At 49.6% G+C, this 15,264-nt stretch overlaps 1 long non-coding RNA gene across 4 annotated transcripts in view; it reads right to left on the reverse strand.

The window, feature by feature from the left end:
- Positions 1–12,280, reverse strand: part of LOC127478316 (uncharacterized) — a 47,396-nt gene extending 35,116 nt beyond the window's left edge. For 3 of the 4 annotated variants that reach the window (XR_007907174.1, XR_007907175.1, XR_007907176.1), the window contains exons 1-3: positions 11,450–12,280; positions 8,837–8,951; positions 8,387–8,700 (exon numbers count right to left, since the gene is read on the reverse strand). This is a non-coding gene — a long non-coding RNA (uncharacterized LOC127478316). Of the gene's footprint in view, positions 1–8,386; positions 8,701–8,836; positions 8,952–10,086; positions 10,206–11,449 lie in introns of those variants that run through there. The other variant, XR_007907179.1, reaches the window with a different exon arrangement.
- Positions 12,281–15,264: the final 2,984 nt, after the last annotated feature.

Here is a 15,264-nt window from a genome sequence, read left to right on the forward strand (position 1 = left end):
CGTATTGGCACTGCACCTCAGCCTCGTCACTGGACGATCAGCCACACAGGCCTATCTAACCAATGCCATAACACTGGATGGGGCTTTTCTATTGCATCTTGCTTTTTCTAGGTAAAGAAATATTGTTGAAAACCTTCTGCAACAATATGGCAAGAAGGCATCAGTGTGCATCAAGATAGTACTGCCTTCCTCCCATTCCCTCTTGGACACCTCCTTTTCTCATAAAGAAAGGCAGGGAGCTCCCACCCTGCAGATAAACCCAAGTCAGCATCCTACTTCCCAGGGGAGCAGCAATGGGGCTGCACTCTGTGATGGTTTCACTCAGGCCTTCCTGGAGACCAGTTTGTAACCAGGAAGGAACTAGGAAGGTGATAATTATGACCATTTCTCCTGCATCCCTCCTCTGTGACTGCCGGGTTCTGACAGAGCCAGTGAAGGCATTCTCTGAGAGGAGACACCACTTGCCAAGTGCCAAGTGCCTCCTGTGGCACGGTAGGCTCCAAATCATGCCTCTCTTCCCCGTTTGCCTGAGGATTCATCCTGGGTACTAACAATAGACTCCATGGAGGCTGGTGGAGCCCAGGCTGCCTCACCAGCTTCTGTCTGAATTCAGTCATTTCCAGTAAGCAATGTATAAATAGATGCTGCCTCATTATTGGTGTATATTGTGCAAAGGGTTTAGCCGGGGATGAAGCTTGTCTGCTTTCCTTTTATGGTTGAAAAGCGGGATCCCAGATCCTTTATGTGAGATCTCTGCACATGTCAATCAAACCACACCAGGAGGAAGATTTTGTGCTCTTAGGTCCATGTTAAATGGCAGCCACATGGCCATGGGAAACGCCCATGGGAACAAAATGCAGCTCTGCACGTGTGCATGTATGTATAGGCACATTTACACATATGCACAACAAAACCAAATGAAAACAAAATTCTAATGGTTGCAGCCTAATTTTTCTATTCCTTTTCAAACCCCAAGATGAGGTTGTAGTCTGAGCTACTCTGACACAAATCTCACTTGATATTGTTATAAACCACTGATTTAAACTAATGGAAGAGTTAGCCTCTGATTTAAAAAGCAGACCTTAGCGCCTGGCCCAAGGCCTGAGCCTCTCAGCCCTGCAGTCTGGCTGTAGTGCATTGATACTTGCCAGCTAAATTTGATCATGAACTCTAGTGAAGGCAAGTTATCGATATTTCAGAAAGCCATTCCTCACACTTCTGAGCAGCAAACGGCCCATCACTAAGAAGGCCAAACCCTTGTCAGCATGAGCTGACTTATATGAAATGAAACACTGACCTCACTGCTAGCTCCAGAGTTAATCTCGGAAGAGAGATTTTATTAGAGAAAGCAGAGCTATTGTTCTGAGCCTCTCTACAGGGCACATATTTAAGTTTTGCATCCAGGAAATGTGAAATACTTTAAATAGAGTGGTATTTGGTAAAAATTAAAACCTAAAAACTACAGTATTTTGTGGGGGATTTATGTATTTGGGTTTTTTTTCTTGGATTTCGCATCACGCCCATTCAGCATCCTTTTCCTTGATGGAGTTATTCCTCCCTCTTTACCAGGGAGGTTTGAGCAGAGCAAGCAGCACCACCTCACTGCAGCTCCAGCAAAGGAAAATTAACATGTTTATGTTCATTTCTAACTGAGAGTCTGGACTGGTCCTGCCTTCTCCACTGGTAAGAATTTACATACACAGGAATGACAAGCACCTGAACAAGGAGAGCAAAAGGGAGTGGGGTTTGCCTCTTGATTCCTAGACCAGGACTTGCAGATCCAGTTTTCACCAAGAGGCTCTATGATCAGCTGAAGGCAAATGGATTTATGTTATCACATGTGCAATAGACACATGATGTGACAGCCACATGATGTCATAACACAACAAAGGACAGTGAGTAGTCAAAAAGAAAAGGATTGTACTGAAACCTTGAAAGGAATTATGTTATTGTCTTCTGCTTAACTCATACCTCGGCAAACACACAGGGAAAAAAGTCTCTTTCTTAAAAACAGAAAATTCACCACCTCTTAAATAGAGGTCTGAGAAAGCTTCCACTGCTCTCCTCTATGGTTCAATTACTAGAAGATTAAATGATCCTGACATTTCTAAAATAAAAGATGTTGAGAAAGAAAATCCCTTCCATCCCATCAAATCTTTTGCACGTATCATAAACAGAAAGGGAGACAGCCAGGCAGTGGAGGAAAGTAGGGGAACAAGAAACATTTTTTCCCATAGTGGTCATAACAACCAGGGCATCAAGAATGTAATAACTGTTGCTTTAGTAAAACATCAAGTAATAACCTGTATAACTTTGGATTTCAGGATAATATTTTATGGCAACTTAATGAAGAGGTAATACAAAATACATTTAGTGGAGTAACCAGGTAAGTTATCTCCTGAAGAATGATTGTTAAAGGATGAGTTTCCAGATCGTGTGAAGCATTAGTGTGAAGCCTCCATGCTCTTACTATTTCCTACCTAACTTAAAGAAATAAAATAAATCCTTTATAATGCGTTAATTAGTGATGTCTTTTTATTTGAATTTTCTATCAGCTTCTTGTTAGAAGAATGTGAATACTTGCAAAGCTATTACTATCAGATAATCTAAAAGTAGTCATATGAAACCTACATTATCTATGTAAATGCCTCTGTAAGATGCAGCGAGATGGTTCTTTTTTTGGTAACAGGCTGCACAATTGCATACTGTACTGTTCTGGTTCAGAATGTTCCTCTTTCTCCAATTAGAGAAGACCAGTCCCATGTTGATCACTTTATCTTTGATTGCCAGTGATTTAAAAGATAGGCCTGACCTGTGACCATTAATAAACTTTGTGATGTTGTCCTGATTTAGTAAGAGAACCGCTAATTTTCCAAACAAGGTTATGAATCAGCAATTGTCAATATCAAAGAAAAGACAGGTATATTTTTCCAACATTTCATGCCTAATGAAATTATGTGAAAGGGGTGTACACTGCATACAACTCAGATGAGCTGATATAGAACAATACGATGGTGACAACTGCCCCTGAAACAGATAAAATTTACTTAATCTGAAATACTCTAGAGTAGCTTGGAAAGTTTAGGTTACCTCTTATGGGCCTACCTCTTTGTTTCAGTGGTATAAAGTGTTGGGGAATTATCAGAGCCATTTCAGCTCCATGGAGGTGTGTCACAGCAGTCAGAGGCAAAAAGGCCTCCCCAGGTGGCCCTCCAGCCCTCATAGGGTGACTACTGCCTGCCATGTCTTGTCTAAGGTAATTTTATATCTCTAAGGCAAGGGCTTTCCTGCCTGGACATTGTTCCATTACTTTATATCATTCCCACTGGCTAGAGGGGTATTGGGTTCACTGAAAGGGAATGTTTCTTGATAGCCATGCTGCATTTTCTCCATACATAGCTTAAGGTCTGTTTGCACACACCAGGCTACATTGCTTTCCTGTAGACAGGAGAAATTCTGATCGCTCCTGATATCAATGGAAAATTCCCACTGGTTTCTGTAGGAGAACGATTTCAAAAGCATGATGCTCATTTTGTTAACCTATATGGGCATTATTATGTAATTTTGGCTAGGTATGTATATTCATACATATATATATAAACCCCTGCCCTTCAGCTATATATTCAGGGCTCTTATTTTTCCCATCAATCTCCCTCTAGTTTCTGGAACATTTCACCTAATATTCTGTTGGCTGCTTTTAACTAAATACTGTTTTTCCAGAAAGCAAACTACCAAACATCTGTGATGTTCCAGACCTGGTTTCAACACTTCTGGTGCATACTCCGAGCGCCACACTGCGATACCTCCTCGCCTACAGTCCCTGGTGCTTCACCTCTCCTCTGCCCTCTGTCTCTGCAAAGCTGGGTCACATCTACCTTCTACCATCACCTCCTAGACTCTTCTCTCTACCTTCCTCAGGATCCTGTCTGTCCTTTGGTGTCAGACTCTTTCCATCACCTCTATGAATTCTGGCTTGGTTTTTCACTTTTAGACTACTTATTTTTGGCCTGTCATTTAAATTTCTTTTGAGTCATTGTTATTATCGAGCCAACTTTTATAAATAGCTCTAAGCATTGCAGGTATGTGATAATCAAGTCCTTTGATTTTTGAGCAATTTGGTTACTAAATGATAGCAATAAAAAGCATGCAATCATCATGGGCATTAGCCCAGGAAATGTTTCTACCGTTAAAGCTTTCAGGAGGTATATGATGAATCTGGTACAAATTTATGCCTCTTAATAATGAGTGTTATGATTTACTTTTGCAACACTAAACGGTGAGGTGTCATAACAGCTAAGGGTAATACCTGGGGGAGGTGCTTTTCAGAAAAATAGTAATCTATTAAAAGGAAAAGAAGAAAAAGCCTTTGGTATATATAAAGACATTATTTATTTTTAAAAACACATAAAAATCCAGTTGTGTACATTACTGCTAGAATGATGTAAAAAGGCAGAGAAAAAGGCTAGTTAGCTTAATCTCACAGTTGCAAAGTATGTGTCTAGCTGTGTGGATGTATAGGTATTACTGTTTTTAATTTCCTCAAGAAAACCCTATGAACACTAGAAGCCACCTCAACTAACATAAAAGACAATAACTTGTTAAGGGAAGAAAACTTACACTCCTCTCAAAATCAGATGTAGTCTGAAAAGCAGAAAGCAAGCAGAATTGATCCTAAGGAAAGGCATCTGCATAACTGTACATATCTACATTCAGCAGTGTGGACATTTATTTTAGGCAAATTTGCAGCAGCAAGAGGAATCATAACACTGGTCATAAATACGCACTGCAACAGCACAGCCCCTGCTGAAGTGAGTGGGTGTTGTGCCTCTCTCAGGTCTGAGAGAATGGGGCTTTTCTACTATGCTGTAGCCTCCCTTCAGAGAGGTGTGTGCATATATATTCATTCCATTCAGAGATATATACATATATAAGGGATGTAGGCCTAAATATTTGCGGAAAGGGCACCTGAAATCAAATGGCAGTCCCCATCACTTAATTCAGGATACTGCTAAGCAGAGCAGTGCTTCACATTATAGGCAGACCCAGGCAGGGCTGTGACCCTGCCTGCACAGGACAGTAGGGACCAAAGCTACTCTTCCTTCTCACACTCCTGCCATGGGGCACGATGTACCCATGGTGCTTGGGAGCACAGTCCTTTGGGCAGTTCCCCACTCCAGGAAGGCCCAAGCAGTCACAGAGCAGGGTGGGGAACAGCCAGCATCATGGGTGGCTGCAGGGGGGCCCTGCACGCTCCCAGCTCTGCACCAGGACAGCTGCCACACCAGTCTCTGCTCTGCCATCAATCGGCTATGCTGCTTTGTGGGCTCTGGCATGACAAAGACTTACCTATGGCAGCAGCCTTTGAGGCTACTCCAGTGGATAAAATTACCCAGAGATATAAATCTTCATAGGATTATGGCCTTTAAAGACATGGCTAAGTTCAAGTAATTATTTTTGGGCTAATTCTTTATTTAATTTTCTACTAGGATGCAGATTACAAAAGCCATTTTAGAACAGAAATTCAGTATTCTGAATTAATTAGATATGCACTCACCAAAATAGCTGTTAACGCACGGTTGGTGCTGCCACAAACCTCATTCTAAAGTGTCCTAGAAAATGCTCATACTGGTACAATTAAAACCCCTTATTTATAAAGTAATTTCTTATTATGTTCCACTATAAACTTTTAGTGTAATTTTTGCTGTTAATAAAATATCATTAGACTATTAGAGGCAGGGGGTTTTTAGAGTCATTTTTTAGCACACAGGATTCGCAATTTCTAAAGCAAAAAAGTAGGAAGTGTAGCATTGTAAAAAATCCCTTTCACTAGGGGTCTAATCTTTCCCGCAGTGAAATCAATTGGGGCTTTGCTATTGCATTGAATGTTAGGATTTGGCCCCAAATATTTTGAATTTAGCATGAACAACCTTGGTCCCCTGAACAAGTCCCATGGAATCTATGTGCATTCCCAGGATCATCCCTGCAATATGAATAGTCACTTCTTAGAGAACTGTTGTTCAGAAATATGCATATGTGACAGACCCCAGGAACTGCTAATGAACAGGGGGAGCCCCTCTGAGATCATGCTATTAGGAAGCATCATTCCAAGAGCCCTTATAAAATATTTTAGAATAATTTTGGTAAGCATATCCAGTATTTCTCACATCAAATCTTACACTTTCACTCTTTTAACCCACATAGCATAGCAATTCCCAAAAGATTTTAGTGAAGAGAAGTCTACAATCATCAAAATGTTAATTTTGACAATGACAAAGAGTACATGCATTAAAAATGCATCAGCCCTGTCATTAAGGCATTATTCAGCAAAACCATCTCATCATGCTAAACAGAAAGCAACTAGAAGAAAGCAAGTAAAAGAACCATTTGCTAAGCTTGTATTTATGGGTACCAGTCCAATCCATACTGCACAAGGCACTCAACCAAGCAAAGAGCAAACAAATCCTTTACGTGATGAAATGGGAACTCCTAATAATACTCTAAGCATGACTCAAGGGAAAATGTCAACTAAAAGCTCAGATCAGAGGAAGGTTTGTAATACAAACCTGGATGTTTAAAATAGTATTTCCATCGCTGTTCCTGCAGCACTTGTGAATGTGGCTGTGTTATGGTGCTGAACTGACTATGATTTAGCAGCTGATCATGTCTTTTTAAAGCATAATTTAACATTGTTTCTGAGGCTGTTGAACATACTAAACTAGAAGAAAAAAAATCTGCTTTCAAGTGGTATTAGAGGAACACAAGGATCAGAGTGCTAGCATCAAAGATGTGTCTGAAGAATAACAGATCCACACATCTGTACAACAAGGAGCGCTCCACTTGCTACTGAAGGCAACAGAGTAAGATTCCTTTGGCAGTTGTTGGAAATAATTAAGCAGAACATAGACAGCCTTTCAATCTCTAAGCAAGAGACAGAGAGAAAGACATTCTCCATCATCCCGCCTCGCACTCACAACTTAACAATCATCCCATGTCTATCTCGTCCACATTAAAAATCGTTCCTAGCCTCATCATAGCTGAGCTTCGGGAAGGATCCATTCAAAAAGGCTGTCTCATCACAGTAATCCTGGTCTTGCTTTAAAATGGCTTCTGATCTAATTCATTTAAGGCTGAAATCTGGTCTCACAATTGTGACTACGTGGCAAAAAGACCTGGAATCATCTGGGGATGTGGAGAGGTCTCAAATGGGAAAACAGGGATGATCACACCCTGCTCCTTTTCTCTGCCACTCTTGTGGGCAGAGGAGCAGGGGAAAAAAGACTGGAACTATGAACGCTATGCCTAAGATTTTCCTAAGCACAGCATCTAAAGACTAACCAGGCTTTTAATCAAAGCCTGTATCCTGCTGCTGAGATTGGAGAGAGGATCAGATGAACCTCTTCTATGTTAAAGCAATGGGGCATGTCTTGGCCAACAAGGGGAATCAACACTCCGTTGGTCGTGTTTCCCACCTGTCCAGCTGCAAACAGCATTTAGGGAGTCCTGAGCTCTTGGGAGAGGGGCAAATAAGCCACCACCTGAGCTGCAAAGGGCAAAACAACCCCTCAGCTCTTGCCCTGAACATGTGTCTCAACCTGGGGTCTCAGAAGCTGACAAACTCTACATTGGGCTGGGACTGGTGTGAAGTGGATTCTTAATCCTGCCTTCACTAGGTTGGTACTGCAGGGTGAGGACAAGGAGGTAAGAGGATCATGACTCTCCCTGAAAGCAACCGTCCACAACCTCTCTGCCAGTAACGGCCCCGCTAGGTGGCCGAACCCCTCGGCAGCCGGGGAAGAGGGACTTCCCCGGGAGTCGGGCGCTCTGCGGCCGTGCGAGGTGCCCCTCGCCTCGCTAGCACGGGTGCTCGGCACCTCCCCGCCCGCGAGCACCCCCAGCCCCGCACGACTCGGCTGCTGTGGGTGCGGGGGCCGTGGCCACCGAGGGGGCGGCAGCCCAGGCTCTGCCAGCGTGTGCGGGCAGAGCCGGGGCCGCCCCGGCCCTGCGGGCACTCCGTGTCCCGCGGGGAGGGACCCCCGGCAGGCGAGCAGCGAGGGGCTGCGGGCGGCGTGGGCTGGGAGCTGCCGGCCGAGTGCCGGGACACGGGGGCTGTCCGGACGGGCAGAGCGCCTCCCCCCGCCCCGGCCCAGCCTGCCGAGCGCTGCCCGCGGATGCGCTCCCAGCAGCGGCCGTGGCTCTCCCGGTCACCCCCTACCCGCGGAGCTTGGCCAGCCTTTACCCGGCCCTCCCCAGCCCTGGGCTTGCTCCCACGCACACACACACAGCGGGTACCCCCTTCCTCAAGAGAGGGCGTCCGAGCTCCCCCCGCCCGGGCATAGACACAGAGTGAAACATTGCAAAGCGTAGGAAAAGATGGAAAAGGTGCTACCTTGGCAACTAGAGGAGGTGAGGAGCCAGCTGGTGGGCTGGGGGCGGTCGCGCTGCCTGCCTGCCTGCCCGCCGCCGGTACTCTCCTCGACTACGCGTATTCTTAAGCAATAACAACGTAATCCGTATTATCCACCCAAGAATACCCGTCACCGAAGAGAGTCAGAAAGCTGCTGCTGTTGCTGGTGGTGGTGGTGGAAGTGCGGCACCGGGACAATAAATCCATAACTATAATTCGCCTCTAGAAGAAGGAGAATCCACAAGGGTTGCCGAGCGATCTTGTCCCATATCCAATGGACGCTGAACCTTTCCATCCTGCGGAGGCAAAAGAGAGGAGCAGGCGTTTAATACACACGCGTACAGTCCCTCTGCTCTCCTGCTGCCTTACTGGAGCGGGCAGGGGCTTGCAGGCGAGGTGAAAGGAAATAAATCAAAGTAAGGCTGAGTTTACCTGGTGATTGCCTGGTTTCTTCCTCTGTGCTTCTCTAGTATCCTATTCCCTAGCTGTATGCTCCATCAATTCTCTCTGGGAGCTTGCAAGAGATGTCATACGCAGCAACAGATTCCTGTAAAAGAGATGCACGGTTAAGCACACAAATATTACAAATCTGTTTGCATAGGTGGGCTTGGGAGAGCTCCGATAAAGCAGCAGACACGCCTGAGAGACTTTTCATCTGGGCTTTGGAAATGCATTTTACAAGTCCTGACTCACACTGACTCGATGTGCTACCAAGAGGAGGGAGGGCGGAAAGGAAAGCGATGGAGAGGGGGGGGGGGAAATCAAAGAAACAAATAGCAAAGCCTCCTATCTCAACAGAGGCACTCCTCTGTCAGGCCTTCCTAGTGCCATGAAAACATAAGGCGAAAAAGGCTTCAAAGTACAAATTCAGCGCGCTCCGCTCCCCGCGTGTGCCCGAACGGCGGAGCCCGGCGGCTGCGAGGTGCCGAGCCGGGCAGGCGGCTCCGCGGCGGCGGGCGGGGGCGGCGGCAGCGCACCTCCGCCCTGACACCTGCCGCCGCCCTGCCAAGGTTTGCAAAAGGCGAGCCGAGGGGGGGGGGAAATAACAATAATAAAAGAAGTTATTTCCGAATGGCGCCTGCGGCTCTGCCTGTCACCCGGAGCAGTTCCCTTATCAGCAGCGCTCGTGCCTGGGGGAGGCGGGAGGGGGAAGCTTTGTCTGATGATCTGCCGCGGTGATAATAAACGTTTATTGTTCGCCAACTAAATAGAAAGGATACCTGCAACGTCATGGCACAGCACACTTCGCCTAGCGCTTAGGAACTTCTCCGTGCTGTTTCACCCCAGTTCCTGATGCTAAGGACAGCTTCCGTGTGAGTGACGGGGAGGGGGGAAAAAAACTAGCACCGCACCGTCCGAACCCGCACAGAGCAGGGGTACTCCGCACTTCTTCAGACATGAGTAATTATGCAGCACATACAGCTCTCATTATCCACTGCATTCGGTGACTGACCAGCTTGTTGATTAAATTCCAATTGAAATTAATACAAGATGTTTGCTTTTCCTACAGATTTCTTCCTTAACATGAGCCCTTGCCTCCCTTGACTTATTACTACTATGCTTCGTACGAAAACATACGAGAAGACAGCATTTGTTTTGTAACAGACTCTGGCTTGAATTTGAAAGACAAGGGAAAAACAAAGATAGAAAGAGAACAAAAAATACTTTGATAGCTACATTACCTTAAATAATTTAAAAAATATTTCCAACACACTCTCCTCTATTTTAATCTCATTGTAGGTGTAATTTCCTGTATTCCTCTAACACAGCAAGCTCTCAAGTCGTATTCTAAATGGCAGCTGGAAAGTAAATAACAAACACTGTAATTTTTCCCCGCTGTGAAACTGAAGGCTCTAACCCCATTAGCTGGCGTTGGAACTCAAATAACTGATGCAGTGGGTTTCCTTCAACTTGAACAAAAGCCGTTTGAAAAAGTGAAATGCACCGAGTCGTGGCGAAAACATTCTACAGTGATACACCTAGACAGATATTCTCCGAAATTTGGAGGCGCTCCATAAATGCATCGAGAATTGGGCAGAAATCCAAACTTTGGGTGTTTGTTGGGTTTTTTAAAAATATTAAAGGATGTGATTCTAGGGGGAAAGCAGCACCGCGCGGCGCCAAAGCTGTTCTCGCCGTGTCCATCTGACACTGCCCTTCCCCTCCCCAAACAGCAGCCCCCCCACTACTCCCCGCCAATACAGTGCCTGCCGAAACTTCTCCTGCCCAGCCCCGCCGCCGCCCCGCACCGGCCCGGCCCGGCCCGCCGCACCCCAGCCCGCCGGGCTCTTCAGCACCGCGACGAGGACAGCGCCGAGTGCCGGCCGCGCTGCCCGGCCCCCCGCGCCGCTCCCGCCGCGGGCCCCGCCGGCCCCCGAGCCCCTGCCTGCCCCGGCCCCGGCGCTCCCGGCCGGCCGCCGCCGGGATCCAGGGGAGCGAGCCCCGCCGCGCTGCCCGCCTCGCACCTTCTCCGCGGCGTGCGGGAGGTGCCCGTGGCAGCGCGCCGCGGCACTAAATACCTTTGTTCACCGGCTCCGGAAAGCCATGTTTATCGGCGCTGCCGCCCCGCTCCCCGCCGAAAGAGCCCGGGTGCCAGAGCCCCAGCCCGGCAGGGCCAGGGAAGGGCCCCGGGGGGCACCTCCGCCTCCTCTGCCGTGCCCGCGGAGAGGGACACACACACAGAAGGGAGGGGAACGGATGGAGGGAATTAAACAATTAAGCTACCAGGAGCGGAGCTCTGAGCAGAGCTCGGGTTTGCCACGAAAAGCAAATTTCAGAAGGGGGAATATTGATCCCATCCGTCAATAAAGAGGTGCGATGTCTTTCCGTGCGAGAAATCGTTCTGAATTAGGGGGCTCGCTGGTGAAAGGGGAGGCAGCACGGAAGAAAAAAAAAAAAAAAAAAAAAGAAAAAAATGAAAGGAGGAAGGAAGAAAATATTCATGCCCGTTAACAGGGAGCCTCTTTTTAAAAATCGCTGGAAGCTCGCTCCTTTTGCCACCTACCCGAACAACCACCAGAAATCCACCTCTATTGAAGCGCTTACCCTTTAAATCCAGGTTTCGAGCAGAACTCCAACTGTGTGTAAAACCAGGGAGTCATCTGATGTGTGATGGGGAATGGGCTCTGGGCAGCAGAAAGCAGCTTTCTCTCCTGGTGCCGGATTACCATGTTAACAAACCCCGTGAAGGGACCCCGGCGCCTCTGGCTGGCCATGTCTCGTTGCTTTCACACATCGGCGGCTGCTCTTGCTTCCCATGTCCCCGGCGATCGCCTCTCAGATGAATGTGGGCTTCCAGAAAAGGAGTCGGGGGGGAGAGGAGGAAAAAAAAAATCGCCTAATGCAATCAAATCGATCTGATCTACACCATCTGTCGCCTGCCACTACACACAAGCGTTAAAATAGGAAAACGGGAGACACTGACAGCTCAGGAAGGTTGTTCTGCAGAGTTCATTTTTAGCAGAGCATAATTGGGTATGGACAGCATACAGTTACCAAAGCTGCTGTTAACCATCCAGTAGAGGATCCCAAACATGCTAATGGTGGATTAATTGAGGAAGATCTGACGTGCAAGCTTCATAGTCTCTTATTCATGACTTCCCAACGGGAAAGGACCAATGCCGTGTGGGACTATGGTAACACAGAGTCAAAGAGCTGCTAAGAAAATGGCTCTGTGTTCATAGCACCTCTCTCTGATAACAAACATATGTCGACCAGAACCGTTTAGCAGGATGGGGGAAATGAAATTTTCTTAGCCGAGGTTAGCAATTCCCATCACTTGCACTTAAAGACAAGTGAAAAATGGACTGCGGGTCTAAGGCGCTTTCGAGTGCTGGTCTCGGGCTTTGCAGCTAGTGAAAGCAGACGGCTCCTGCTCAGACGGGGGGTTAAACCCCAAATCTCTTACTTCTTACTGTGACCAAAGTGCATCCTTAGCAAAGCTCTAAACAAGCAGCTCTGCTAATTTCATCAGGAATGACGCAAGGTCGTTTTAATACCAGGAACCCTTTTGACTTTTTCCAGCGGGAATGGCTTTTGGGCAAGACATTTCCGATCACTGATATTTGACATAATCTCAGATAAATATGATTTGGGGGGGGAGGGGGAAGGGAGGAAGGAAGGGGCGGTGAGTTGGGATGATATGGAGTATGCATCCAGACCTGCAATCACCCCTGCTGCCAACACTTCAATTTGGTAGCGTTTTCTAGTCTTTCCTGAATTCTGAGGTTATAGAGACGTATATGTAATTATTAAAGCCACGTACGTACACAAGCCACAGATGCCTGCAGCAGCCGCGTCTACGCACACCGACGGGGAGGCAAAGTACGCCCGTCGGAGTGCTCTTTTCCACTCCCTGATGAATCCATAGCCAGTGGGGAGAAGGGCTGCTAGAGCGAGGGGAGGCGAGTTCCCCTCCGCCCGCCCCAGCCCCGGGCGGAGGCGGCAGCTCGGGGCAGGGCCGCGGGGCCGGGGCGGCGGAGCGCGGGGCCGGTCCGGAGCTGTCCGCCCGCCCGGTGCTGATCGGCGGCGGCCCGGCCCCGCAGACAATGGCCGGGCACGACGCGCCCCGCACCGCCGCGCAGGGCGCCGGGCGGCTGTCGCCCCCTCTGACAAAGTCTGCGCGGTCGCCCCGACAATCGCTACAACAATTAGGAAAGTTTTCCTTCGTTTCCACCTCGCCTGCCTGATTAGCAGAGAGTAATAACGCCAGTAATACGAATCCGAGGGGCTGAATGTAAACGTTCTGGTAAACTATTATCGTTTAGGGTAATTCTGGAGTCAACCGCATGATTCTCCTGGAAGTTTGTGTTAATCTCTGTAGAATAAATCTAACAGTTATGAATTAGATTAGCCTTGAAAACTTAGCCTAAAGGCAAATCAAACACTTTACCCGATCTTTTGTTTCAATATACATTAATTAAGCACTGCTGCCTACCTACACAGCATTCTCGGGTCCCGGCCGCGGCGCCGAGCCAGCGAGCCCCGCCGCCTTTGTTGGCATTTGCGTCCAACTATTGCCCTCTGCAGGTCAAATCCAAGCCGCGGCGAGCGCTCCGCCGCCGCCGAGCACTCCGCGAGCAGGAGCCGCCGGGCTCGGCGCCCCCGGACCCCCCTTCGACAGAGATTCAACTTTTGTTGGGTTTGGTTCTTCACCACGATGACACAGGCGTGTTTCTTGAGGAGAGGCTACGAGTGGGGAGAACTGGCACCAGCACTGCTCCGGCCGTCCTCATCCTCTCTTCCAGCTCTGGCCAGGAGAGGAGAAGAGAGAACAAGGCGAGATGCCACTCAGAAGACGTGTTGTTTTCCTTTTCCACTTGTCTCCATATGACTACGGCAAGCTTCCTAGGCAAAGCCTGCCCTTCCCCTGGGTTTGCAGAAGAACCAGAAAAGAACTCAGCACCAAGCAGGAGCGGGTGGGTGCCGACTCTCAGGATCCCCCGACACTCCCAGCCGGGCAACTTTTCTCCGGGCACAACTTGAGAGTTTGCTTTTCTCACTCCCGGCCACAGGGAGACCTCCTGGGAAGCCAGGCGGGCTACGGCAGCGGCTGCCAGGAGAGCAGGAACACTGGGCACAAGTGCCACTCTGGCAGCCACGCTCTGCCGTGCCCCGCATGCATCGGCACGGCTTACACGATAACGCACAATATGCTGTACCAGAGGAAAAAAGAAACCAACCAACCCAGTGTTAAGGCGATCTAGTTATTGCTACTTAGAATTCAGGAGCTTCGGTGCCCAATAAAAGGTGGCCGCTCCCTTTCTTTTTTCCAATCACACCTGCACACGGGTTTGTAAGGACCGCTCTGTACCCTCTTTCCGCTCCCTACCCGGGGTTAACACTGTGCACATGGGCTTCGGCATCCGCTCCGGAGCCGCCTGCTCCCGTGGGTGCCAGCGCCGCGCTGCCCGCACGCACGGCCGCCTGTCCCCGCTCAAACACGACGGTCTTTCCCCGGAGCTCCGCGCCGCAGCCAGGCGGGGCGGGCGGCTGGGCGGCGTACCCCGGCCCTCCCGCAGGCGGCCCCGGGAGGGGGAGCGGCCGCGCACCCCCCGCTGCCGCAGGGGCGGACACGCGCCCGCCTTTTGTCTCCCGGCAGCCGCCGCCGATCCAGGCCGGGGGCGGCCGCTCCGCCAGCCCCTCTGCCCCGGCCCCGCGCCGCGTTTCCGGCCGGGGCGGCCCGTCCCACACCCGCGGAGGTGCGGCCGCGGCGGGGGCTGCGGACAGACGGGTCCGGGGGGCGCTGCCGTGGGGCTCCCGGCGCCGGCGGAGCGGGCAGAGCCGGCCCGGGCCGCCCCCCCGGCCACGGCCGCCTGCGCGGGCGGAGCGGGGAGACCCCTGCCGGCCGCGGGCGGGGCTGCAGCTCGAGGCGGGGCCAGGGCCCCTCCGAGCCCCGCCCGGCCCCGCCCGAGCCTCCCCGCCCTGGGGCTGCACAGAGGGGGCGCGGGGTCCACCCTCTGCGCCGAGTCTTCAGCCGTAGGAGGAGAGCACTGTGCATGTTGCCCAGACACCCGCCCCTGGTCACGCCCACCCCTGCTCTCCCATCCTCAGCGGGCAACACGAGGAGCTCCTCGTTCAATGTTACCTTGAGCTGTTCCAGCTCTGCTCCTACGCTGGCACTTGAGAGCAGGGAAGGATTACCTGGAAATGTTGAATAACACCTCAAGTGCTAGGCTGGTGAGATAATCAGGGAATTGAAGAGGAACTCTGAACGGAGTCGCCTAAAAACCAAAAAACACATGATGCAATTTGAGATACATCGTGACTGGCTACTTCTTTCTCTAGAACATCACCTGATGTTATATCTAGGTGGTGTTCTGGCTGTTACCTGGGGACATTGGATTTTCTGGCCTGATAGC

The sequence above is a fragment of the Manacus candei genome, unplaced genomic scaffold, assembly GCF_025592945.1.
Source record: "Manacus candei isolate 608988 ecotype Guabito, Panama unplaced genomic scaffold, ASM2559294v1 h1tg000005l, whole genome shotgun sequence".
Lineage (NCBI taxonomy): Eukaryota > Metazoa > Chordata > Aves > Passeriformes > Pipridae > Manacus > Manacus candei.